The sequence below is a fragment of the Sphaeramia orbicularis genome, chromosome 18 (genome assembly GCF_902148855.1).
Source record: "Sphaeramia orbicularis chromosome 18, fSphaOr1.1, whole genome shotgun sequence".
In the NCBI taxonomy this organism is placed as follows: domain Eukaryota; kingdom Metazoa; phylum Chordata; class Actinopteri; order Kurtiformes; family Apogonidae; genus Sphaeramia; species Sphaeramia orbicularis.
The window spans coordinates 30,555,720-30,581,187 of record NC_043974.1 but is presented as its reverse complement, the minus strand read 5'-3'; the positions used below and the strand labels follow the sequence as shown (position 1 = coordinate 30,581,187).

At 32.4% G+C, this 25,468-nt stretch overlaps 1 protein-coding gene across 20 annotated transcripts in view; it reads right to left on the bottom strand.

Annotated features, from left to right (window-relative positions):
- Window positions 1–4,273, bottom strand: part of LOC115438263 (adhesion G protein-coupled receptor L3) — a 547,718-nt gene extending 543,445 nt beyond the window's left edge. For all 20 annotated transcript variants that reach the window (XM_030161717.1, XM_030161720.1, XM_030161723.1 and 17 more), the window contains exon 1: window positions 3,658–4,273. The gene's annotated coding sequence lies outside the window, so the exon portion shown is untranslated. The remainder of the gene's footprint in view (window positions 1–3,657) is intronic.
- Window positions 4,274–25,468: the final 21,195 nt, after the last annotated feature.

The following is a 25,468-nucleotide window of genomic DNA, read 5'->3' as shown; positions in this document are numbered from 1 at the left end:
GCGGGGTGAAAGGTCAACGTGACAGGAATGAGGTTATGTCTGCGAATAATACGACAGAAGATAAAAAAAAAACACACACCTCCCATTGGTAGAAAAAATGTAAAAGATGCAAAAAAAACCAGAAACAACTGGAAACAAAGCAAGAACTGGAATGCAAAACTAGATTAAAAAAAATGCAAAAGACAACAAAATAGAAAAAAGTTAACACAAAAGCAATATAAAGTATGTAGCGAGAAAAAAAACTTGTAAAAAAAAAAGCAAAAAAACTGAAAAAAATGACAAAAACATAAGACAAATTAAAAACATCGTGAAAGACTCATAAAAAAAAAAACATCAAAGAAATTTTTTTTAACAAAATATACATATACATAGAAATAAAATCAAAATACATTTAATCCTCATTTTGAGTCATACACTATAAAAAATTCTGACTATAAAAGCTATTTTATGAACAGTTCACAATGATGGTGTCTAATCATGTCCACGGACACAAAAAAAAAAAAAAAAAAAAAAAAATCAGATGAAACGAATGGAATGAACGTCGACTACACACTGCATCAGCGGGGTGAAAGGTCAACGTGACAGGAATGAGGTTATGTCTGCGAATAATACGACAGAAGATAAAAAAAAAACACACACCTCCCATTGGTAGAAAAAATGTAAAAGATGCAAAAAAACAGAAACAACTGGAAACAAAGCAAGAACTGGAATGCAAAACTAGATTAAAAATATGCAAAAGACAACAAAATAGAAAAAAGTTAACACAAAAGCAATATAAAGTATGTAGCGAGAAAAAAAACTTGTAAAAAAAAAAAGCAAAAAAACTGAAAAAAATGACAAAAACATAAGACAAATTAAAAACATCGTGAAAGACTCATAAAAAAAACATCAAAGAAATTTTTTTTAACAAAATATACATATACATAGAAATAAAATCAAAATACATTTAATCCTCATTTTGAGTCATACACTATAAAAAATTCTGACTATAAAAGCTATTTTATGAACAGTTCACAATGATGGTGTCTAATCATGTCCACGGACACAAAAAAAAAAAAAAAAAAATCAGATGAAACGAATGGAATGAATGTCGACTACACACTGCATCAGCGGGGTGAAAGGTCAACGTGACAGGAATGAGGTTATGTCTGCGAATAATACGACAGAAGATAAAAAAAAAAACACACACCTCCCATTGGTAGAAATCCGAGTGTAATTTCAAACAGTGGGAGAAAACATGCACTGACACCATCATCTGGACTTGGACGTGGAGGGAGTCGATAGAATGAGTCACCGTAGGAGCTTGAGTAACAACCATAAGGCTTAGGCTGAATCAGATGAAAGCCTTTCTTAAGGTTAAGTACATTTAAAAGGGAAAAAAATTTCAATTTCAGAAGAAGTGAGTGGCGAGTGCAGCATCTCCCTCTCCTCACCGTCATCTCTTTTTTTTTTTTTCTTCAGCCGAGATAACCAATTCAATCAATATGCAGCGCGGTGGCTCATTTTCAGCACACTATCTACCTACAGTGTCCTGCACAGATAACAGCAGCGGCACAAAAGGCAAAAAAAAGAAACAATTATTTTATTTTCACACGGTGCCAGGTGCCGGGCCCCATCAGGTATCAGTCCAGATGCCGGTTCAAAAAAAAACAAAACAAAACAAAAAAAAAACTTTAATAAATATAACCCAGATTGTATTCCACGAGGAGCTGGAATGGATAAAACGTATGAAAACAAAGACAGAAAGCAAGCACTGGTTGACATGAGTGTTTTGTCAGAAAGCATTAAATGTCCCCCTGAGTTTAGAACAAGATTTTTTTTTTTTTTTTTGTGACTGTTAGTGCTTGAAAACTGTGTGTCATGTGCTTGAGGGCACTTGTACAGAAGCAGATTAGATGACAGTCCTGGATCTAATGAGTGTAATTGTCAAAACACAAGCCACGATAACAAGGAAAAGAAGAGTCACGATAATACAAACGGCCTGGGTTAACCCATAAAGACCCAAACATCCATCACCGACCAAAATCATCTACTGATTCCAACTGTTTAATACCTTTTGATCTGCCAATTCTATCAACACACGTGCATAATCGGTGTAAAATGTAGTTTGTCATCTTTTCATGGTCATCAGATATGACCCATGTGGACGTTCAGAGGCTCCGTAGTTACCGTGGAAACACCGTCATCTTCTACAACACTGATTCACCAGTAAAACCCATGGAGTTGGACCAATGACAGTGGGTGGAAAGGCTTGGTTTTTGCTCAGTTCAAGATAGATTTAGCTGAAAAAGTCCCTTTTTCTTCAATTTTCTCTATGTTTGATGTAATAATCCTCAGCTTTTACTCGGAGCTTTTATAATTATCTACATGATTAGTAAATTAAATGATGTAAAATACTTGATTTTCACTGAAAAAAAGACAAAATATGGAAGGTAATATTACAATAAATGGTGATAAACCACTTAAGGATGGTTAAATTTAGACAAAAATTAATTTGAGAACTGCCATAAATGTCACATTGGGTCCTCATGGGTTAAGAAACTACCACCGGTTGGATCGGTTTACCTCCAAGTCAACGGAAAAACAAAGGATCCGGTGCACGCAAAAAGGGAAATGTGATACTGTTAAATGTAAAAAATAAATAAATAAATAAATGAAAAAACAGAATGTATTGGAAATGGAGTGTTTTTGTGCAGTCATGAGACAACTTCAGCTCCAATTCAAAGCTTTTCCTCTTTGATTCTCATGCTGACAGACAGTGTGTTGTCCTCACATGAAAGCATTAGGTACCAATCAATATGCATCTTCCTCCATCATCATCATCATCATCTTTTGTATCTGTGCGCGTAAAATCCCTGAATTTCCTATGTTATTAAAAAAAAAAAAAAAAAAAAAATGCAGAACCAAAACTGCTCTCAAGTCAACTATCTGTAGTAAAATAAACACCACATTTGCATTTTTTTTTTCAGACATTTACGCTCTTCTTTGCGCAAAAGGGTAGGTTTTTGCGCACAACACCGCATCCATCCTCACGTTCCAGCCTTTTCCAACTACCAGGCCTGCACTGGTAGATTCCCCCCAGATTTACATGGTATATTCACAAGTATTCTGTTTGAATTTTGAATGAGAAGAACCGGAGGATGTGTTTTTGGCGTGAAAAACTTTAGTCGATGCGCATCTAAAACGCAACTTCTGCGCAAAAAGACATGTTAAGATCATGCTGTTTGAAGTGAACTGAAAGGAGGTAGATGGTGGGGGGGAGGGGGGGGGGGGTGCTGTCCTTAACGACCCCCCTCCTCCTCCTCCTCCTCCTCTTCTTCAGGTGCATTAGATCACTATCCAACCGTCTAAGTGAACGGATTAATTAGTCCAACAGGAAATTGAAATTTTCATATTGGTTATCAATATGTTGCGCGTTGATCGGGCGCTGATTACACCTGAACGCATCAATAGCCCGGTTAAAGTAATTAAGAGTGGAGTGCATGCCAAGACTGACATTACAGAGCAACATGAATACTACTGCTGCACTGGAGCTGAATCTGCAGATAAATAAATTTAAAAAAAAAAAAAAAAAAAAAAAAGAAGAAGAAAAAGGTGGATGTGTTGGATGTGCGCATTTTTTTTTTTTTTTTTTTGGACATTGAACGTCACACTTACCGCGTATTTGGAAATTACTGGTGAGAAGATGGATCAAGCTCGGGTCTTTCCATCCAAAGTGTTTGTGATTATTTCTCGAATGTCCGTGTGTGGCTGAAGAATGAGACTTAAAGAAGGAAAAAAAAAAAAAAAAAAAAAAAAAAAGAGTCGAGGGGGACAACGCATCCAAATAGTTGCGTCCGTTCAATATCCGCGTCAAAAATCGCTTCTTTTATCTTGATCTGCAAGAATCCGCGTCCTGGTGATGTGTCACCGGGGGGGGGGGGAGGGAGAACACACACAAACACGGGTTGTATCCACGGCACTTGTCCCTTACATCCCTTTATGGCACAGGCGTCCGTGTCCGTCCTTCTGTGCGGGGGTTTACATCACGTCCCATAAAGCTGAAAAAGGCGCACCACCAAAAAAAAAAAACGCACCAAAAAAAAAAAATGGAAAAAGAAAAAAAAAAGAATATCCAAAAAGAATTTTCAAGGAGGAAAAGGGGGTGAGAAAAAGCTCCGCAGAGTAGCAGGGGAAGAGTCTAAGTTCTGTGGGTCCAAAACTGAGCTCTATCCGCGACTATGACAAGCCAGTATGTGCGCACAGGCTGGAAGGGAGGAATTCAGTGTGGAGACCGAGGCTGTGAAAGGTGAGAGCTAAAACTCGGATGTGGATTGCCGTTCACGCCGTATACTCGGGCTCCACCTAGCAGCAAATACGAGATAACATGCACAAAAAAAAAAAAAAAAAAAAAAAAGCCCTTCTACCTACACTATATCTTGCCGGAGGCTGGCAAGGAGACCTATGTTATATTACATTCCGTCTGTGCGCCAGCGACTGCAATATTTATGCCAAATCCACTGGCTCTGTGAAAAGGTTCAACGCTTCTTGAAAATGCAGCATGTAAAAAAAAAAAAAAAAAAAAAAAAAAAACTGTACATCCATAATATCCTGTCTTTGTTTTTTTTTTGTTTTGTTTTGTTTTCGTTTTGTTTTTTTTTAATCAATTCAGTATACAGTATGTTGAGGATTTTAATAGATAATGCAAGCTTTATGTCAAAATATATTTAAAAATAAATAAACAGCTGAGTTTTCTTGAGAGGAAAAGAAAAGAAAAGAAAAAGCTTTTTTTTTATGTGAAAAAATCAGTCTCCTGGAGGATGTTGCAACTACTTGGACTACTTTTCTGTCTGTACTATCTGATATACTGCAATTCATTCAAGAATATTAGTATAATTCTGCATACTTTTGGTAAGACATTTCAGGTTGTGCAATATTTATGCCAAATCCACTGGCTCTGTGAAAAGGTTCAACGCTTCTTGAAAATGCAGCCTGTAAAAAAAATAATAATAATAAGAAGAAGAATTGTACATCGATAATATCCTTTTTTTTTTTTTTTTTTTTTTTATCAATTCAATATACAGTATGTTGAGGATTTTAATAGATAATGCAAGCTTTATGTCAAAATATATTTTTAAAAAATTAAATAGGTAAATAAGTAAATAAATAAACAGCTGAGTTTTCTTGAGAGGAAAAGAAAAGAAAAGCTTTTTTTTATGTGAAAAAATCAGTCTCCTGGAGGATGTTGCAGCTACTTGGACTACTTTTCTGTTTGTACTATCTGATATACTGCAATTCATTCAAGAATATTAGTACAAATCCGCATACGTTTGTTAAGACATTTCAGGTTGTGCAATATTTATGCCAAATCCACTGGCTCTGTGAAAAGGTTCAACGCTTCTTGAACATGCAGCATGTAAAAAAAAAAACAAAAAAACTGTACATCGATAATATCCTGTTTTTGTTTTTTTTTGTTTGTTTGTTTGTTTTTTAATCAAATCAATATACAGTATGTTGAGGATTTTAGTTGATAATGCAAGCTTTGTGTAAAAATATATAATAAATAAATAAACAAACAAACAAACAGCTGAGTTTTCTTAAGAGTAAAAAAAAAAAAAAAAAAAAGAAAAAAGTTTTGGTAACAAATATAATGATAACACAAATAGCTCATAACAGTTTAATTTCAGAGCTGATATCTAACCATTTTCCATGTTTTCTTGATAAAAACCAAAATCACTTCAGTTCTTACATCAGTATCTATGGCATTGTACTGACAAAAACAGTGCTTTTAGACATTCCATGTTTTGTTTTCTGTCTGTTTTAGTCACATGATACACACAGGAGTTAGTACTTGATTGCATAACCATTGTTTTCATGACTTTTGATGGTCTAATAATTTTTTCCACAACTGTATTTTTTACATTCAGTGATTGATATCTATCTGTTTTTATTCGCCTAAGTCTTTTATTCCTGATATAGTATTTTATTTACTGTTGGACTGTCTTTTCTGTGGCACTTTGAGATTCTGCTGAATGAAAAGTGCTTTATAAATGCAATTTATTTATTATTATTATTATTATTATTATTATTATTATTATTAATTCATTTTGTTTATTTTCTGATATAATAACCACCCCACAAGCAATGTCCAGATATCCAGATGTGTGCTCACCCATCCTCACATACTGCTGTCTCCCCGTCAAATAGCTTTTGAGCCAATTCAAGGCCACGCCCCTAATGCCATACCTTTCCAATTTATTGATTAAAATTGAGTGATTAAGTGTGTCATAGGCTTTCTTTCAGGCACAACAGTTGTTCTTTTTTTTCTATTATTTAATTTTTTGTGTATTGTTTATCATTATTATTATTATTATTATTATTATTATTTTTCTATTGTTTGATTTTTTTAATTTGTGTATTATTTATTATTATTATTATTATTATTATTATTATTATTATTATTATTATTATTATTATTATTATTATTTTTGTTTCATGTTTTGTATTATGTCTGTGTCTGAAATAAACTAACCTAAACCTAAACCTAAACCTAAACCTAATAACCCTCAACTTAAATCTGAGCATTTAAGAACATCTACATCACAGGTGTCAAACATGCGGCCCGGGGGCCAAATCCAGCCGGCCAAAGGTTCAAGTCCGGCCCGTGGGATGAATTTGCAAAGTGCAAAAATTCCACAGTCAAGGCTGTGGAACTCATTTTAGTTCAGGTTCCACATACAGAAAAATATGATCTACAATCAAATAATAACAGCAGAATAATCGACAAAAAATAATGACTCCAGATTTTCTTCTCTGTTTGATGTGAAAAAAAACAAAAACATTATGCCTATAAATAATGACAACTTCTAATTTTTGTCGTTGTTTTAGAGCAAAAAATAACATTAAATTACGAAAATCTTTACATTTACAAACTATCCTGTAACAATAAAATGTGAATAACCTGAACAAATATGAACAACCTGAAATGTCGAAAGAAAATTAAGCACAATTTTAACTATTTTCTGCCTGTTACTAAGTGTTTAGTGTCTTTGTAGATCCGATCCATAACGCACATGTAGAAATGATAAAGTTGAGACAAAATATGGTAAAAATTGCACCTATTTTTCTTAAGAAATGTAATTTTTTTCAGCTTATTCACATCTTTTTTGTTTGGATAGTTTATAAAAGTAAGTATTTTCATAATTTAATTGGGTTTTTTTTGCACTAAAACATAGAAACAAATTTGGAGTTGTCATTATTTATAGGTTATTACGCTATTATTTTACTGGTCTGGCCCACTTGAGATCAAATTGGGCTGAATTTGGCCCCTGACCTGAAATGATCTACATAATTAGTAAATTCAATATCAGAAAATACCTGATTTTCAGTGAAAAGATGCAAAAAAAACAACAAAAAAAAACAAAGGCCAATATTGTAAGAATTGTTAATAAATCACTTAAAAAAGGTTAAATAGAGGTTAAACAAATTTGGAGTTGTCATTATTTATAGGTTATTATGCTATTATTTTACTGGTCTGGCCCACTTGAGAACAAATTGGGCTGAATTTGGCCCCTGACCTGAAATGATCTACATAATTAGTCAGTTCAATATCAGAAAATACCTGATTTTCAGTGAAAAGATGCAAAAAACAACAACAACAACAAAAAAAACAAAGGCCAATATTGTAAGAATTGTTTATAAGTCACTTAAAAAAAGGTCAAATATAGCGAAAAAATCAACCTGGAACTGACACAAAAGTAGCGCTGGGTCTTTAAGAGCTCAGATTACTCATCAAATATAAGACTTCATATTACATTCATCGATTTTTATTTTCTTTTTAAATATTTCTACTGATGTGTCTTCTATCTGTCCATCTACTCCACAATCCCGATAATTTCTACTTATGTTTTGGCTGAAAACGCAACTAATATTTCAGCTAATGAGTGAGATGTAACCGCCTAATGATAGGGAATCATTTAAAGTTTAATGTTCTGGTGACCTTTGGATGCTGTAGCAGCTGCACATCTACATCTACAGATGAAGCCAGGCAGCCGGCGTTGAACCTAAATTATTCTATACATAATTAATCACCGTAATAATCCTAATTAGAATCAATCAATAATAAGTAATATTCCAATCACTCACCCGGTGCTCTGCTAATGAGTCCATGTAAACACAGACCAGGTAAAGCACAGTTCTGCACTTGGCTCCTGTCTGAAAAACACCTTGAACTCCTGAACGGCCCGATGAAAAATAGCCGAGTGCCTGCGTTTGAAAAGATGCAGCGTTATCTCTCCCTGGCACTGCTTTCCATGCAGCCCCGATGCTAATGGATTTCTCCAGGTAGAGCGCTGACCAAAGCCGGCTGCCATTACACTTGCATAAAAACCAGGTAGCTTCAAAGCAACGCCTTTAAGTGCCATGCAATACACTGCTGCCACTTTGACGACATGAAATATACAAGAACGACCAAAATAACAGTCTCAACATTAGCTGGAACATGAACAGAGGTGCAGCACTGGAGACTGAGATGTCTCCACACGATTAGAAAAGCATTCAGATCAGCTCCTTTTTTTCTTTTTTTTTTTAACTCTCTCGCAAATAACTCATCGTGATTAAGGAGAAACAGCTTTGCGCTTTCTCCGGCAAAACACAAAAGAAGTGGAAGAAAAACATGAAAATGAAGTCGACTTAAACTCCAGATTCACGGCAGAGAAAGGAAAATAATGAAAGTGATGGGAAGCGGTGAGAATATAGTATAGCGGGTTCTGTTTGATAAGTGAGGAGGCAACGTGAAGAATAACCTGCAATTCTACTTCTTATGTAAATACAGGGTGGGGAAGCAAAATTTACAATATTTTGAGGCAGGGATTGAAAGACAGTGTATGACCAATTAGTTTATTAAAAGTCATGAGAATTTATTTGCCACAAGAAAATTGACATAATAGAAAATGTTTTTATTCTATGTGTCCTCCTTCTTTCTCAATAACTGCCTTCACACGCTTCCTGAAACTTGCGCAAGTGTTCCTCAAATATTCGGGTGACAACTTCTCCCATTCTTCTTTAATAGTATCTTTAAGAAAGTGGACATTGCTGTGTGATGTTCTATTGGTATCATGTTCTAAAACACCCCAAATAGCAGAATCCAGAGGGTTTAGATCTGGGCTAGAAGGCGGCCATAAACATGATTCCCAAAAATTGCTAAAGTTGGATTTGTTGCTGTTGTCAACAAGTGTTTTGGTGTTCTTGTGTAAGATTTGAACTTCAAATCATATTTTACTGCATTTCTAACGGTCTTGTTGTCTACCTCAAGTTCAATTGCCGTTTTTCTCATGGATTTGGTTGGATCCTTTAGGATTTTGGATTTGAGAGCTTTAATAAAAGCTTTGGTACGTTTTTTGTTGCTTCCTCCACTTCCAGACTTTCTGGTAATAGTTTTGCTCATAGTCATTCTCTTCTTTCCATTATAAACAGTCTTTATGGACACTCCAACTATTTTTTGAAATCTCCTTTGGTGTGACGAGTGCATTCAGCAAATCACACACTCTTTGACGTTTGCTTTCCTGATTACTCATATGGGCAAAAGTTTCTGAAAAGGTATGGATAATAGTGTTAGGTATGATTATGACATCAGTATATGTTTGGTTTCAAAACAACTGACGTAGTGCCTGCTGAGAAAAAACAACTAAATGTTCATTGTAAATTTTGCTTCCCCACCCTGCAAAACGTAACAAATTAAGCAGAAATTAAAACAGGTTGTAGAAATCCACTCGATTTTTGCCTGAATGAATATAAAGATAGCTTCGCAGCACCTGGAGGGTTCAAATTCAAACTTATGGAACTATCAGGGTCCAAATACACAAATAAATGAACCAAAGACTAATAAAAGTGGGTTTTGCAAAATATGACCCTTTCAAAAGTGGCGTGTATATTTACGCAATTCATGATATCATGTTGGAAGTGTAACATCTCTATCATCTATACTTTCTTTTAGAGCAGATGCAACAAGAACATGGGTTCATGGGTTCGTTTATTAATTTTTGAAGAGATTTCTTGTCCTTGAGATAATGTTACTGATGCCAGACAAAAACTGTGATTTATCCTTCCAGGAATGTGGAAAAGATTACATTCATTTTCATAACAAAATTAGATTGGGTTCAACATTTTAGGTGAAGGATTTTTACTAACCCTTTCATGCATAGTGGTCACTACAGTGGACAGTTACTCTACAGCTTTAATCTTGTATATTCATGGGTTTAGTTGTTTTAGTTCCATATCAGCCAACACAGCGGACACTTATGCATCATCTCATGAACTGCAATTCATACCATTATTGTAACTTTGCTGTTCTTGATTGGTTCTTGAGTGGAAATCAATTGTTAATTGTTATTTTTTGCATATTATCTCCATGAAGTGAGTTATAACTAGTATTAGAATATGTTAAAATGTAAGAAAACAGCAGATTAGCTGCATTAAACATGGTTTCATTTCACTGTTTTCATATCACTGTATGATATTGGGTTTTAAATACATGTTTCTTTGCTTCAAGAATAAAATTCATGGTGTAGCTGAGTGGACATTTTTGTACATCTATGTAAAAAAACAAAACAAAACTCAATCTCATTGTTTTTTTTGTTTTTTTTTCATGTCTGAGGAGGAATAAAAACAGTCAAAAACAAGAAAATGCAGGAAATATGTACGCAGCCTTAACAGACACACGAAAAACTGAACTAAATGTATTGTAAAGGTTAAAGTTGCTGTTTAGTGTGAACTCTGACCCCATGACAAGAAGCAGCACAAACAGTTAAAAACATCTGACATGTGTTGATGTGTTGAATCAAACCTGGCATAAAATATAAAATGAATGTCATTATTTTCATGAACAGGGTTAACTCCTTAAAACCTGACGTGTCATCGCTGACACACCCTGCGCATATGCAGTTTGGATGGCTGTAACTTATTAACAGTTTCTGAAACCTGAGACGTTGCGCTTATAGATATAATATATATTATATACAGGTTTTATTGGGTCATTATGGTAATTTCACTCACGCCTGTACTAGAAGCTGGAGAAGAAGCCGTTTTACCAGTATTATAACATGCAATAAATTGTGAACAACTGCTAGAGTTTGAAAAATCTGGGGGAAAAAAACTGTTCTGGAAAAATGGGCAAACAGACTCACTCACAGCATATTTTGTGACCTTTTAGTTTGTCAAAATAAGAAAAAAAGTCCAGGTGGACTATTTTAGGCTTAGGGTTTAAAGGATTAAAGACATGTTGAGTGCAAAGGAAGGTCGCATTAAATATGACCACTTCCGTTTATAGAAGCTGTTTTTATCTTGAAACTTTTGTCTTTACTGTTGTATGAACTAGGACTTTCTGTACCTTCATAAGCAAACATGTTTTATTAGAAGAACTCACATTCAACTCAATGTATTGAGTCTGTCCACTGTACTGCATGTACAAAAGGGAATAGGAAGAATACAATCTTATATTGTCCCTCCACTTCTTCTAATCCTACATAACCCAAATGAAAATTTTGGTTTATTCATTTGGTACGTCTCCATCAACAGTGGGAAAAAAATTTAAACTAGAAGCACTCGGAGAGCGCAGACCTCCGCCAAGGCTGATCAGTGGCCCCCCCACGCCAAGGAGGTTCGGTTTTTGCCAGGGTTTGTTTGTTTGTTTGTCTGTCTGTCCGTTAGTGTGCAACATAACTCAAAAAGTTATGGACAGATTTGGATGAAATTTTGTGGTCTGTGCCCCCCTCCCGTGGGCCCCCCCACCCCCGATCACCACCAAAATTTAATCATTTCTTCCTTATCCCATTTCCAACAAACCCTGAAAATTTCATCCAAATCTGTCCATAACTTTTTGAGTTATGTTGCACACTAACGGACAGACAAACAAACAAACAAACAAACCCTGGCAAAAACATAACCTCCTTAGCGGAGGTAAAAAGAAAAAAAAAACAACCCTCAAATAAGGTTCTCATAATTCATGCATGAAACGGCTAAATCAAATTCAGCGCCCACACATGCTCGCCGTGATCAACCATCATCGGTAATTTATTACAATTACATATATTTATTTATACGAAACAGATGGTGTGAGACCTGTGGAAACGCTTCCCGTTAGATCTTAGTAGATTCTGAACTGATTCACAGTGTTAAAACCGTGGCTTTTTCCATACAGTAAACTTATTTCCAATTAAGTCGTGTCATAAACTCGGGGATAAATTATCGATTTAATGCGAAAACTGTACGTGCTGTTTGTTAAATATTGATTTCAGTATCATCACTGTCTAGCAGCATGTACCAATAATTATTGCATTTGTCTGGTGAAGTTTAAGGTCACCAAAATCAGACTTCAGTCTTGTATATGTCTGCGAAAGCACTTAATGTTGTGAAGGCCATCCTTAAACGAAGCATATGAGGAACTACACTGCATCTGACAGAATGGATTTTGCTTTTCAAGTCGAGGGGAAAGTCAAGACAAGCTGGATGTATTCTGCCCTTTTTTTGTTTTATTTCTGTCATTCCGTTTAATCCATAAGTACCCAGTGTTACTTTTGTGTCAGTTCCCAAATTAACCCTTTCATGCATGAATTATGAGAACATTAATCAAGATTTTTTTAAATTTATTCTTCTTTAGGCATTTAAAAAAAAAAACAATGAGATTTTTTTTTTTTTTTTTTTCATGAAACAAATTTTTAACAGAGTTGCAAAAATGTGTGTTTAATTTTTAAAGCAACGAAACGTATATTTACTGATACACTGTGTGAAAACTATGAAATAAAAATGTTAAATGCTGCTCATTTGATGTTTTCTCACATTTTAACGTACACTACAAACAAAAAGTTATGGATATTTAAAATTTTTGGGGCTATTTTTTTTCAGTTGAGATTTTTTACGCAACGCTTTTTACTTTTTTGTGTGTGTGTGTGAATTGAATTGAAACACTTTTTTTTTTTTTTCATGAAACAAATTTTTAACAGAGTTGCAAAAATGTGCGTTTAATTTTTAAAGCAACAAAATGTATATTTACTGATATACTGTGTGAAAACTATGAAATAAAAATGTTAAATGCTGCTCATTTGATGTTTTCTCACATTTTAACGTACACTACAAACAAAAAGTTATGGATATTTAAAATTTTTGGGCTATTTTTTTTCAGTTGAGACTTTTTACGCAACGCTTTTTACTTTTTTGTGTGTGTGTGTGAATTGAATTGAAACACTTTTTTAAAATTTTTTTCATGAAACAAATTTTTAACAAAGTTGCAAAAATGTGCGTTTAATTTTTAAAGCAACAAAACGTATATTTACTGATATACTGTGAAAACTATAAAATAAAAATGTTAAATGCTGCTAATTTGATGTTTTCTCACATTTTAACGTACACTACAAACAAAAAGTTATGGATATTTAAAATTTTTGGGCTATTGTTTTTTTCAGTTGAGATTTTTTACGCAAGGCTTTTTACTTTTTGTGTGTGTGTGTGTGTGAATTGAATTGAAACACTTTTTTTATTTTTTTTTTCATGAAACAAATTTTTAACAGAGTTGCAAAAATGTGTGTTTAATTTTTAAAGCAACGAAACGTATATTTACTGATATACTGTGTGAAAACTATGAAATAAAAATGTTAAATGCTGCTCATTTGATGTTTTCTCACATTTTAACGTACACTACAAACAAGAAGTTATGGATATTTAAAATTTTTGGGCTATTTTTTTTCAGTTGAGATTTTTTACGCAACGCTTTTTACTTTTTTGTGTGTGTGTGTGTGTGAATTGAACTGAAACATTTTTTAAAAATTTTTTTTCATGAAACAAATTTTTAAAAGAGTTGCAAAAATGTGCGTTTAATTTTTAAAGCAACGAAACGTATATTTACTGATATACTGTGAAAACTATGAAATAAAAATGTTAAATGCTGCTCATTTGATGTTTTCTCACATTTTAACGTACACTACAAACAAAAAGTTATGGATATTTAAAATTTTTGGGTTATTTTTTTTTCAGTTGAGACTTTTTACGCAACGCTTTTTACTTTTTTGTGTGTGTGAATTGAATTGAAACACTTTTTAAAAAAATTTTTTCATGAAACAAATTTTTAACAGAGTTGCAAAAATGTGCATTTAATTTTTAAAGCAACGAAACGTATATTTACTGATACACTGTGTGAAAACTATGAAATAAAAATGTTAAATGCTGCTCATTTGATGTTTTCTCACATTTTAACGTACACTACAAACAAAAAGTTATGGATATTTAAAATTTTTGGGCTATTTTTTTTTTCAGTTGAGATTTTTTACGCAACGCTTTTTACTTTTTGTGTGTGTGTGTGAATTGAATTGAAACACTTTTTTAAAAAAATTTTTTCATGAAACAAATTTTTAACAGAGTTGCAAAAATGTGCGTTTAATTTTTAAAGCAACAAAACGTATATTTACTGATATACTGTGAAAACTATGAAATAAAAATGTTAAATGCTGCTAATTTGATGTTTTCTCACATTTTAACGTACACTACAAACAAAAAGTTATGGATATTTAAAATTTTTGGGCTATTTTTTTCAGTTGAGATTTTTTATGCAACGCTTTTTACTTTTTTTTGTGTGTGTGTGAATTGAATTGAAACACTTTTTTTTTTTTTTTTCATGAAACAAATTTTTAACAGAGTTGCAAAAATGTGTGTTTAATTTTTAAAGCAACAAAACGTATATTTACTGATATACTGTGAAAACTATGAAATAAAAATGTTAAATGCTGCTCATTTGATGTTTTCTCACATTTTAACGTACACTACAAACAAAAAGTTATGGATATTTAAAATTTTTGGGCTATTTTTTTTTCAGTTGAGATTTTTTACGCAACGCTTTTTACTTTTTGTGTGTGTGTGTGAATTGAATTGAAACACTTTTTAAAAAATTTTTTTTCATGAAACAAATTTTTAACAGAGTTGCAAAAATGTGCGTTTAATTTTTAAAGCAACAAAACGTATATTTACTGATATACTGTGAAAACTATGAAATAAAAATGTTAAATGCTGCTCATTTGATGTTTTCTCACATTTTAACGTACACTACAAACAAAAAGTTATGGATATTTAAAATTTTTGGGCTATTGTTTTTTTCAGTTGAGATTTTTTATGCAACGCTTTTTACTTTTTGTGTGTGTGTGTGTGTGAATTGAATTGAAACACTTTTTTTTTTTCATGAAACAAATTTTTAACAGAGTTGCAAAAATGCGCGTTTAATTTTTAAAGTGACGAAACGTATATTTACTGATACACTGTGTGAAAACTATGAAATAAAAATGTTAAATGCTGCTCATTTGATGTTTTCTCACATTTTAACGTACACTACAAACAAAAAGTTATGGATATTTAAAATTTTTGGGCTATTTTTTTTTCAGTTGAGACTTTTTACGCAACGCTTTTTACTTTTTTTTGTGTGTGTGTGTGAATTGAATTGAAACACTTTTTTTTATTTTTTTTTTCATGAAACAAATTTTTAACAGAGTTGCAAAAATGTGTGTTTAATTTTTAAAGCAACGAAACGTATATTTACTGATACACTGTGTGAAAACTATGAAATAAAAATGTTAAATGCTGCTCATTTGATGTTTTCTCACATTTTAACGTACACTACAAACAAAAAGTTATGGATATTTAAAATTTTTGGGCTATTTTTTTTTCAGTTGAGATTTTTTACGCAACGCTTTTTACTTTTTTTGTGTGTGTGTGTGTGAATTGAATTGAAACATTTTTTTAAAATTTTTTTTCATGAAACAAATTTTTAAAAGAGTTGCAAAAATGTGCGTTTAATTTCTAAAGCGACGAAACGTATATTTACTGATACACTGTGTGAAAACTATGAAATAAAAATGTTAAATGCTGCTAATTTGATGTTTTCTCACATTTTAACATATACTACAAACAAAAAGTTATGGATATTTAAAATTTTTGGGCTATTGTTTTTTTCAGTTGAGATTTTTTACGCAACGCTTTTTACTTTTTTTGTGTGTGAATTGAATTGAAACACTTTTTTTTTTTTTTCATGAAACAAATTTTTAACAGAGTTGCAAAAATGCGCGTTTAATTTTTAAAGCGACGAAACGTATATTTACTGATACATTGTGTGAAAACTATGAAATAAAAATGTTAAATGCTGCTCATTTGATGTTTTCTCACATTTTAACGTACACTACAAACAAAAAGTTATGGATATTTTAAATTTTTGGGCTATTGTTTTTTTCAGTTGAGATTTTTTATGCAACGCTTTTTACTTTTTGTGTGTGTGTGTGTGAATTGAATTGAAACACTTTTTTTTTTTTCATGAAACAAATTTTTAACAGAGTTGCAAAAATGCGCGTTTAATTTTTAAAGCGACGAAACGTATATTTACTGATACACTGTGTGAAAACTATGAAATAAAAATGTTAAATGCTGCTCATTTGATGTTTTCTCACATTTTAACGTACACTACAAACAAAAAGTTATGGATATTTAAAATTTTTGGGCTATTTTTTTTTCAGTTGAGACTTTTTACGCAACGCTTTTTACTTTTTTGTGTGTGTGTGTGAATTGAATTGAAACACATTTTTTTAATGACCAGACATAGTTTTATTTAGAAATGGCAAAAATGACAAAAAAAAAAAAAAAAAAGAGAAATATCCTTAACTTTTTCTTTTTCTAGTCACTTCATGGAGATAATATGCCAAAATAAATAAATAGATAAATAAATAAATAAATAAATAAATAAATAAACACTTTTGTTGTTAATTAAAGTCTAATAACGATAACAAGGAATTGATTTACACTCAAACATGTTAGATTTGGTTTATCAAGAACAGCCAAGTTACAGTAATGTTATCAGTGTCAGTGTATTGTGTATTGTTTTGGCTGATATGAAACTAAAACAACAAAATCCATGAATAAACAAGAGAACAGCTGTAGAATAACTGTCCACTGGAGTGACCACTATGCATGAAAGGGTTAATTTTTCTCTACATTTAGCCTTCCTTAAGTGATTTATCACCATTTATTGTAATATTATCTTCTGTATTTTGTGGTTTTTCAGCGAAAATCCGGTATTTTATTAGATTTAATTCACTGATCGTGTAGATGTTAATAAAAGCTCAGGTTACAGCTGCGAGTCATAATATCAGAAAACGAGAAAACTGAAGAAACAGTGACTTTTTCAGTAAATATATCATTAGCTGAATGTAAAAAACAGTGTGTCCATCCACTGTCATTGATCCAACTCCATGGGTTTTACTGGTGAATCAGTGTTGAAGAAGATGACGGTGTTTCCATGGTAACTACGGAGCCTCTGAATGTCCATATGGGTCATATCTGATGACCATGAAAAGATGACAAACTGTATTTTACACCAATTATTTACATGAAATGATAGGTTTAGTGGACTGACAGGTATTAAAGAATTTAGATGAGTACACTGCAAAAATCCAAATCGTACCAAGTGTATTTTTCTCATTTCTAGTCAAAATATCTCATCACACTTAAAATAGGACAATCATCTAAAGAGGAACTTTTCAGTGAGATGTAAGAACTGATTTTTAGACAACAGATCGTGAAAATCTTATTTCAAGAAATCTTAGCAAGATAATTTTCACTTGTTCCATTGGCAGATTTTTTTTTTTTTTGCACAATTCAACATTTTTTGCTTAATTCAAGAATTTTTTTTTTTTTTGCTTAATTCAAGATTTTTTATTTTTTTTTGCTTATTTGTAGATTTTTTTTTTTTTTTTTTTTTGCTTATTTCAAGATTTATTTATTTATTTATTTATTTAGAGTCTGGTTTTGACAAACTCTATATGTAAAGTGTCATGAGATAAATTTTGTTATGATTTGGCGTTATATGAATAAAATTTGATTGATTGATTTATTGATTGATTTGATTGGTTTTTCCCCTGTAAGTCGCTTTGGAAAAAAGCGTCTGCCAAATGCATAAATGTAAATGTAATTCAAGAATTTTTTTTCGTTTGATTCAACTTTTTTTTTTTTTTTTTGCTTAATTCAACTTTTTTTTTTGCTTAATTCAGTATTATTTTTGCTGAATTCAAGATGTTTTGCTTAATTCAAAATTTTTTTGCTTAATTCAAGATTTTTATTTTTTTTTTGGCCTATTTGTAGATTTTTTTTTGCTTATTTCAAGTTTTTTTTTTGCTAAATTCAAGACTTTTTTTTTTTTTTTGCTTAATTCAAGATTTTTTGCTTAATTCCTGGAGGATTCTGTTGGGTTTCTGTAAATTGGCTTAGAGTCTGGTTTTGACCAATTCGATATGTAAAGTGTCATGAGATAACTTTTGTTATGATTTGGCGGTATATAAATAAAATTTGACTGATTGATTTATTGATTGATTTGACTGGTTTTTCCCCTGTAAATCGCTTTGGAAAAAAGCATCTGCCAAATGCATAAATGTAAATGTAATTCAAGAATTTTTTTTCGTTTGATTCAACTTTTTTTTTTTTTTTTTTGCTTAATTCAACTTTTTTTTTTGCTTAATTCAGTATTATTTTTGCTGAATTCAAGATGTTTTGCTTAATTCAAAATTTTTTTGCTTAATTCAAGATTTTTATTTTTTTTTTGGCCTATTTGTAGATTTTTTTTTTGCTTATTTCAAGTTTTTTTTTTGCTAAATTCAAGACTTTTTTTTTTTTTTTGCTTAATTCAAGATTTTTTGCTTAATTCCTGGAGGATTCTGTTGGGTTTCTGTAAATTGGCTTAGAGTCTGGTTTTGACCAATTCGATATGTAAAGTGTCATGAGATAACTTTTGTTATGATTTGGCGGTATATAAATAAAATTTGATTGATTGATTTATTGATTGATTAAAATGATTGGTTTTACCCCTGTAAGTCGCTTTGGAAAAAAGCGTCTGCCAAATGCATAAATGTAAATGTAATTCAAGAATTTTTTTTCGTTTGATTCAACTTTTTTTTTTTTTTTTTGCTTAATTCAACTTTTTTTTTTGCTTAATTCAGTATTATTTTTGCTGAATTCAAGATGTTTTGCTTAATTCAAATTTTTTTTGCTTAATTCAAGATTTTTATTTTTTTTTTTGGCCTATTTGTAGATTTTTTTTTGCTTATTTCAAGTTTTTTTTGCTAAATTCAAGACTTTTTTTTTTTTTTTGCTTAATTCAAGATTTTTTGCTTAATTCCTGGAGGATTCTGTTGGGTTTCTGTAAATTGGCTTAGAGTCTGGTTTTGACCAATTCGATATGTAAAGTGTCATGAGATAACTTTTGTTATGATTTGGCGGTATATAAATAAAATTTGATTGATTGATTGATTAAAATGATTGGTTTTTCCCCTGTAAGTCGCTTTGGAAAAAAGCGTCTGCCAAATGCATAAATGTAAATGTAATTCAAGAATTTTTTTTCGTTTGATTAAACTTTTTTTTTTTTTTTTTTGCTTAATTTTATATTCTTTTTGCTGAATTCAAGATTTTTTGCTTAATTCAAGATTTTTTTTTTTTTTTTTGCTTAATTCAAGATTTTTTGCTTAATTCAAAATCTTTTGCTTAATTTACGATTTTTTTTTTTTTTTTTTTTTGCTTAATTCAAGCAAAAATAATCTGCCAGTGGAACAAGTGAAAATTATCTTGGTAAAATTTCTTGAAATAAGATTTTCAAGATCTGTAGTCTAAAAATAAGTTCTTATATCTCGCTGAAAACTCACTCTTTAGGTGGTTATGTGTTATTTTAAGTGTGATGAGATCTTTTGACTAGAAATGAGAAAAATACACTTGGTAAAGATTTGGATTTTTTTCCAGTGTAGATGGTTTTGGTCGCTGGGGGGTGCTTGGGTCTTTATGAGTTAAACATGCCACGAGCTACACACTGTGAAATGTTAATGGATAAACAAATATAGAGGGAAATTCTGGAAAAAAGCACAATAAACACAGTTTGAGATTGAGAGCCAAATCATTTGTATAATGATGGGCTCTGTTTTTCTGCATTTCTGTGTAAACACGTCCATTTGAGTTCTGCAGAGTCGTATGTTTGGTATAATTCAAGGTGCAACATGTGAATGTGAAATTTCCAGCTGCCAACAATGGATTTACTAAATACTGAGAGTTAAGCACCTGAGACACAGTTATAATTGAACCCCATAAAGTGATGCACGGCACTAAAAACCTCTGTACGGCTACTCACCATGCTGCTGTAAGAAAAGCCCTGCCAAATATAAAGCTGTTGAGGAAAATTAAGGCTTAAGGGGACAGTTGTTGTGCAAAGTGAATCCAATAATGTAGGAGCTATTTTCCCTCTTTATCCATGCTAGCAAGCCTCGGAATTATCATCTCCACACTGCTGACACTTACATATGCAGCAGTGCTTAATGTGCTTAGACAACGAGACCCTCTTCTTCTGCTGTTTGTGAGGAAATGTGTGTATGTACGCTTCATTTACTAAAGGTAAGTGTTTTGCAATGTTAGGACTAAGAATAAGTTAACATGCATGTACAGCACTTAAGTTTATGATATAGGAGGATGAGGAAAGACTGTTTTTGGGTCACTGTGTTCTATGTCGTACATGTACTATAGGTATGGAGCTCTTTGTGTGAATTTGTCACTTTATAAATGTTCTGTCAAACTTATTTCACCGAGAAATGTGTGTTAACCCTATAACGCCAAATGTATCATATTTGATACATGAGTTTTGAAGTCCTCTGCAGGGTGGGGAAGCAAAATTTACAATAAACATTTAGTTGTTTTTTCTCAGCAGGCACTACGTCAATTGTTTTGAAACCAAACATATATTGATGTCATAATCATACCTAACACTATTATCCATACCTTTTCAGAAACTTTTGCCCATATGAGTAATCAGGAAAGCAAACGTCAAAGAGTGTGTGATTTGCTGAATGCACTCGTCACACCAAAGGAGATTTCAAAAATAGTTGGAGTGTCCATAAAGACTGTTTATAATGGAAACAAGAGAATGACTATGAGCAAAACTGTTACGAGAAAGTCTGGAAGTGGAGGAAGCAACAAAAAACGTACCAAAGCTTTTATTAAAGCTCTCAAATCCAAAATCCTAAAGGATCCAACCGAATCCATGGGAAAAATGGCAACTGAACTTGAGGTAGACAACAAGACCGTTAGAAATGCAGTAAAATATGATTTGAAGTTCAAATCTTACACAAGAACACCAAAACACTTGTTCACAACAGCAACAAATCCAACTTTAGCAATTTTTGGGAATCATGTTTATGGCCGCCTTCTAGCCCAGATCTAAACCCTCTGGATTCTGCTATTTGGGGCGTTTTAGAACATGCTACCAATAGAACATCACACAGCAATGTCCACTTTCTTAAAGATACTATTAAAGAAGAATGGGAGAAGTTGTCACCCGAATATTTGAGGAACACTTGCGCAAGTTTCAGGAAGCGTGTGAAGGCAGTTATTGAGAAAGAAGGAGGACACATAGAATAAAAACATTTTCTATTATGTACATTTTCTTGTGGCAAATAAATTCTCATGACTTTCAATAAACTAATTGGTCATACACTGTCTTTCAATCCCTGCCTCAAAATATTGTAAATTTTGCTTCCCCACCCTGTGCATGATCAGTGTGATATTTTTTTCTCAAACAACCTGATGTATACAATTAGATACATGCAATACACGGATTTTCCACCAGGTGGTAGGAATTCGTTCACCTGAGGCCTTTCCGGTGACACTACAAGATTGTCAGTAACTCTTTAACCCTTTCATGCACTGTCCACTCCAGTGGACAGTTCTTCTCCAGCTGTTCTCTTGTATATTCATGGGTTTTGTTGTTTTAGTTCCATATCAGCCAACACAGTGGACACTTATGCACCATCCCATACACTCTAATTCAGATCATTACTGTAACTTTGCTGTTCTTGATAAACCTGATCTGCACTAACATGTTTGAGTGTAAATCAATTGTTATTTGTTAGACAAGATGTTTTTTGGTTTTTTTTGCATATTATCTCCATGAAGTGAGTAATTACTAGCATTAGAATATGTTAAAATGTGAGAAGACATCAGATTAGCAGCATTAAAAATGTTTTTATTTCATTGTTTTCATATCACTTTCTGATATTTGGTTTTAAACACGTTTCTTTACTTCAAAAATTAAATGCATGGATATTTGTGTAACTCCACAGAAAAAAAAAAAAACTCGATCGCATTGTTTTTTTCATGGCTAAACACTGAAGAAAAAAATCTTGACTAATGTTCTCATAATTCGTGCATGAAAGGGTTAAAACCTGACTTGTCATGGCTGACACACCCTGCACATATGCAGTTTGGATGACTGTAACTGTCTCACTGTTTATGCATTTGGAAAAATCCCAATGGTTTCTGAAACCTGAGACGTTGCACTTTATAGGTTTTATTGGGTCATTACGGTAATTTCACTCCTGCCTGCACTAGAAGCTGGAGAAGAAGCTGTTTTAGCAGAATTATAACATGCAGCAAATTGTAAATGACTGCTAGATTTTCAAAGTTCTATGTGCTCTGGAAAAATGGGCACATGGACTCACTCTCAGCATATCTTCTCACATTTTTATAGTCAAAATAAATCAAATCAAAATCAAATTTTATTTGTATAGCGCCAAATCATAACAAAAGTTATCTCATGACGCTTTACATATCGAGTTGGTCCAAACCAGACTCTGAGCCTATTTACAGAAACCCAACAGAATCCTCCAGGAGCAAACACTTGTGACTGGTGACAGTGGTGAGGAAAATTTTCCCTCTAACAGCAGAAACCTGGAGCAGACCCAGACTCCTGGAGGATGGACGTCTGCCTTGACCAGTTGGGGTTAAAGAGAGAGAGTAAAGGAGGAGAGAAAGAGAGAGCGATAGAGATAGAGAGAGACTGGGGGAGAGGGGGAGAAGAGGGGAAGTAGGGGGAGACACATGGATGCAGTTGATGCACAGATAACACTGGGTTACAAAAAAATGTTTTCTGCAAGTTGTCTAGGTTTTTTCAACTGAATTAGGACCGTTTTGCATCTCTAAATCCAAAAATGACATCTGTTTTTCTCAATCAGGTCAGGTTTTTTTTGCTAATTTGATTTTGAAAAATTTCATCTTCTCACAATCTGCGCCCAAACTTTATCTTGGTCACCAAGTTTAATACCAAAATATGACTGGTAAGCACACTTTATGAAACTTGTGACTTGATTCCTGTTAGGTACAATGGTGTATTCAGCGCAGATGTAGCAGAATATGTCAGGCTTATTTTTACAAGATCTTCTCGTCGAAGCCATTTCATTCACCTGTAATATTAAAAAAAAACATTAACCCTTTCATGCATGAATTATGAGAACCTTAACCCTTTCATGCATAGTGGTCACTCCAATGGACAGTTCTTCTACAGCTGTTCTCTTGTATATTCATGGATTTTGTTGTTTTACTTGCATATCAACCAACACAGTGGAGACTTATGCACCATCCCATAATACACTGCAATTCATACCATTACTGTAACGTTCCTGTTCTTGATAAACCTGATCCACAGCAACATATTTGAGTGTAAATCAATTGCTAGTTCTTATTAGACTGTAATTAACAGTTTGTTTGTTTGTTTTTTTGAAGTTGTTGTGTTTTGTTGTTTTTTGCATATTATTTGAGTGAGTAATAACTGCTATTATAGTATGTTAAAATGTGAGGAAACATCAGATTAGCAACTTTATTTCATGGTTTAAATACCTGTTTCTTTGCTTCAAAAATTAAACACATGGTGTCCAGTTGAGTGGACATTTTTGTAACTCCATGAAAAATAGGTTCATAAAATTTTTTTTTTAAAAATCACATTGTTTTTTTCATGCCTATAGAGGAATAAAAACACTGAGGAAAAAAATCTTGATTAACCCTTTCATGCACGAATTAGGAAAAAAAGTACCTAGATTTTTTTTTTAGACTGATTTTATGTCTCCAAATTAGGCGAAAGTTGAAATGCATTTAGAATTTTTGTTTGTTTGTTTGTTTTAAATGTGGTTTTATTAAGAACATATTTAACTCCCTGAGACCCAGGAAAGGACAAGTTTTGGCTTTTTTTTTTTTTTTTTAACCCTTTCATGCATGAATTATGAGAACATTAGTCAATATTTTTTTCTTGAGTGTTTTTTTCTCTCTTTAGGCATGAAAAAAACAGTGCAACTGAATTTTTTTTTTTTTTTTAATAAACCTATTTTTCATGCAGTTACAAAAATGTCCACTCAGCTGGACACCATGCATTTAATTTTTGAAGCAAAGAAACATGTATTTAAAACTCATCATCAGAAAGTGATATACTGTGTGAAAACTATGGAATAAAAACATTTTTAATGACGCTAATTGCTAAATTGCTAATGTTTTCTCACCTTTTTTATCATACTCTAATATTAGTTATAACTCATTTCATGGAGATAATATCCTCCTGAGACCCAGGAATTTGACAGTTTTAACTTTTTTACATTTAAAAAATTGTCTTGATTTGAAACTGCATAATGCAACAGTTATTTCAGATACATTTTTTAAAATTATTTTTATTTATTGATTGATTTTTTTAATGGTATGTCCTTTGCAATGCACAGCATTTTTAAAGTAAAACTGTCAAACTTTTGTCCCTTACGGAGGACAAAATGCATTTGCTGGATTTCAGGTGGAGATGCAAAAAAAAAAAAAAAAAAAAAAAAACACCTTTTTTTTTCCCAGAAAACTGTTGATTACAGTCTAATAACAAATAGCAATTTATTTACACTAAAACATGTTAGTGCAGATCAGGTTTATCAAAAATAGCAAAGTTACAGTAATTGTATGAATGTCAGTGTATTATTATGGGATGGTGCATAAGTGTCCACTGTGTTGGCTGATATGGAACTAAAACAACAAAACCCATGAATATACAAGAGAACAGCTGCAGAAGAACTGTCCACTGGAGTGACCAGTATGCATGAAAGGGTTAAAAAAAAAAAATAAAAAAATAAAAAAACATTTTCTGACACTTGCAAAGAAAACATGAAGAAACCTAGACACCTCGGTTGAACGTGAACAACTGTGAACTTTGTACACACTGAAAACAAGGACGTGAAGCAAAAAATCTGAAGTTGATTTATTAACTTTTGCTTTAATGCTACTGGAGTTAATGTTACATCTCCTTCACTAATTTTTCAACTGTCTCGCTAGCTCCTAATGAGTCAGCTCAAGGAACGACACATCTCTGAATATGCATTTTGAAGAACTATAATCTACAGTATCTTATTAAATCGACCACAAATTTGACATTTACACACCAGCATTGTTTGGAAAATTATAACTTCATAAGATAAGACTTTATTGATTAATCTGTTCTTAAAAGGCTCACAAGAAGAACCGACTAGCCCTGGAAACACTTGGGCCATTTGGGTTGAAGAATTTTTCCAAGACTTGTGTTTGGTTTGATTGAGGGTCAAGAAAATTTCATACCCTTCAGATCAAAAAATACTAATAACTGCAC